Source organism: Lepidochelys kempii, chromosome 12 (assembly GCF_965140285.1).
Source record: "Lepidochelys kempii isolate rLepKem1 chromosome 12, rLepKem1.hap1, whole genome shotgun sequence".
NCBI lineage: Eukaryota > Metazoa > Chordata > Testudines > Cheloniidae > Lepidochelys > Lepidochelys kempii.
In genome coordinates, this window is record NC_136391.1 from 22,138,905 (window position 1) to 22,142,617 (window position 3,713).

Here is a 3,713-nt window from a genome sequence, read left to right on the forward strand (position 1 = left end):
CCAACCCAGTAGAAGGGTGAAGGAGGACGAATGCAAAAAACTTGGAGGGCCCTCTCTCTTGTGACCTTGGCAGTCAGAGAGAAAAAAAAATACAAGAAAATGAAAGTGACTGTCAACTCCCAACAGGGATGGATCACACCATAAATCAAGCATAGCCCTGAGAGAGAATAGGGGCTTAGGGTGGGGGATTTATTGTTGAGAGGGAAACAGTTGGTTAATTTAACTCTTTGAACCTTGGATGCCTTTTATTTGTACTTTAGGGGACTTCATAAAACATGTGTGAATCTTTTCTCTTTGAAACAGTTTACATAAAAATATGTCAAGAGCCGATAAATGGTGAAAGATTGCTTTCCACTGGCTAAGATTTAAAGTACAGTATCAATAAGCATTTCCTTGAGACTCAGAAAAGAGGAAAACGAGAGAATGAGGCTTCCCTGACACAAAGCTAAATCAGTTGGTCGGGAGGGCTAATCCATGAAAGGTATAGTTGTTTGTTGGTTTTGTTTTGTTTTGTTTTTGAGATTTGGAGAAAAAGTATAGATTTAAGGACATTCATATTTCTATTACTGAATAACGTATTAATCTTAACAGGACGCCAGAACCATTTTTTTTAAACCTAAGCTACAAGTAAAACCTATAGAGTTTTTTTTTAACTATGTTCTCTGACAACGTTTTTCAGGATAAGAAAAATGACAAATATATAGGAATTTGTAACTGCCCTTTTATAATGGCTTAAGGAGAATCACAGATGATGTGAACATTACATCTGTCAACAGTAAATTAAAATATACCCTATGAGCATTTTATTTGCTGAACTGTGACACACAGCACCCCCTCTATTTTCCCATCAGACCTCTTCTGTCCTGATTGAATCTTTCTTCTACTGATGGTTAAGATGGTCTCCTTAGTGGGCCAGTTTCAGAGGCCAGTCTTTCATTTTCAGCTGGAATTGATTGAAAATAAAGTATCTGGATTTCCAAACAGATGTCTTAATGGATGCATCACTCCCTCACATTTGGGGAAAAGCAAGCCTTCCATATCAGCACATCTACAAGATGCTCTGTGAAGCACAGTTCGGGTACACAGTTCGGGTACATATTGGTGGAAATGTGTGAACTAGAGTCCATTTGCTTTTTTCTGTGAGTTGAAGAATGGTAGAATAAATATGACATTTTGTTTATTATTTAGACATATTAAACAGAATATTTTGAGTGTTGCTCACGCTCTTTAAGACAAGAGCTTATTATGATGTTAGCTGATCCACTTAGGCCAGTCTCTGTGGATCAGAGCTCTTCAGTTGGGGACTTATTTTCAAAGGAGCTCAGCACATAGGGCTGTCTGGCCATCATTGTCACAGTGGGAGTTACTGAGGTCTGTGCACTCTTGAAAATCTGGTCCAGTTTGCATTGTGACAATGTAGGCTGGGAATAAAGTAGCCACAAGGGTCCTTCAAAACAACTGCAGGACTGTTGGTGTGCTGAACTGCAGTGCCACCATGGGAAGATGATACTTCCAGGAATGGGAGTCACATTACCAGGCAATCAGCAGTTCTCACACTGCAAAAGCATCTTCACAAATAACATTGCAATTTATTACTGAGTAAAGAGCTTGGTTGGTTAGTTGTCTGCTTGGGGATTGTTGGTTTTTTTTATGGGGGTGGGGCTGGAGAAGGAGGTTGAAACTTTTAACAGCAAAGTGAGATCACGATTATGTGCTGTCTTTGTGATTCAGAAAATGGATAAAATACCAGAGGCAAAATACTTGTGGGCCTCTGCATGTGCCTACGTTCAGTAATACCCATATTTTTTCCTATATATAGGATTCAGATCAAGACTTCACATGAAAATTTGCAGGTCTAATCAAGGTCAGAAGAACATTAAAAAAAAAAAACTAGAACAGGAAAAGGCCATCAGGACCAATGATTCTCTTCCTTTTTGCCTCCTGTCTTAATGCTGGAACTTGACTCTAATTGCCATTTTTTTTATTGCTCTCACTATGTTTCACATATAATGTTTATATAAATGTGGGGTGGCGGGGAGGAGTGAAGAAACACCAGGAAATGGAATGCAATTGGAGTATGTGAGATACGGCTTTTTTCTTCTTTATCACCGTTTTCTAGCAGTACTTACAGCATGGATATTAATTTATTTTTGAGAGTGCTGCAGAAGTGTGGTCCCTTGTATTCTGTTGAAGGTTTGATGTACATTCCAGATGGCCACCATGTGATCAACCCAGCCACAGGCAAATAGGATATTTCTTTTTGTCTAGATCTTATTTCTTTGCCAAATCCATACATGTCTAATCTTTGCCCATAAGCCTCGTTCATTCATTGTTGTGTTCTTTTTTTAAGACATGTGTAACAGCTCCATACCATTCAGACTTTGCACATAGGTAATGATGATGACTGCAAACATATAAATGCTGGTTACATTGAAGACTCTGCTGAATGCAAATTATAATTATCCAAGTCACAAAAAATGTCTTTCTGACCTTTGCAGAACAACAATTCCTCTCTGAAGAAAGGTTTTAAAATTTGTATAAGATGGGGTTTCAGTGCATTGATACCATGCTGCTTTAAGACTAAATGCTTTGATTTTGTATGTGAGGAACTGTGAAACATTGCTCATGAAAGTCCACTGAGCAAAGGCCTTGTAGAATCCCTGCTTTGGTGCAAGGTTTTAATGTATATGGATGGGGTACTGTCTCTGAATATCACAAATCTTCTCCCCACCTCCAAAAAGGCAAATTTCCAATTACCCAAATTCTACATTCCAAAGTACAACACTAGAAACACCAACATAAAAACCTTCTGAATCATGATATCATTAAAGGATTTTTAAAAGCTGCCATGTAGTCATATTTACATTACCTGATAATTTCCTAATTTTCTTTCAAATCACCTCTCATCTTAATAATATGAACTGTAAAAATCGTTCAATTTCTGCAATGTGTTTTAAAAAATATGGGGGGGGGGATTAAGAAGGCTCTATGTTTTACTATTCTGTTCATAAAGTACTACAGCAATATAACTGCAGCACAGAAAAGAAACAGACACTGTAGTGTCTGAGGTATTCTGTGCCATAAACTCCCATAATAGAAACAGATGGTAAAAACGCCTTGCAAGTAAAGAAACTACTGTACATGCAGCTCTTCCCCAACATATGAAGAGATTCAGGCCTGACACATAAAGGAATACATTTGGAGTTATGCCAGCACTACTCGATAATTCAGCAGTTGGTATTAGAAATAAGAGAGCCCACAACATAGAGTTTAGAACACTTTAGAACTTCTCTGAAGCAGAACCTTTTGGAACATCTTAAAGGGTAGTTATTTTTGGCTACTCAATGATGGGCAAAACAATCATTTTGTGGGGAACATCCCCCCCAAACTCTGTATAAACAGAGCATATTGGAAAGTTCTAAAATGTCTGTGAACCTAGATAGAGCTTGTCCAGATTTCCTTGTCTCTATTAGGTATTTATCCAAATATCTAATGTGACCTAAGGAGAGCTGTGTGGCAAAAAATCACACCTATAGTGAAACTGGCAAAGAGATTGTATTCATTTTTGGAGCCTAGCTAAAGAAATGTCACTTATTTCACCTGGCATTGTTTCACTAGTTTTGCCATGAGTAAAAGGAAATATAATGTGTGCATTGCACTGGAGGGGGAGCTGAAGGTCAGAAGTGAAATATAGCTTTCTGCAGCACTTGGTC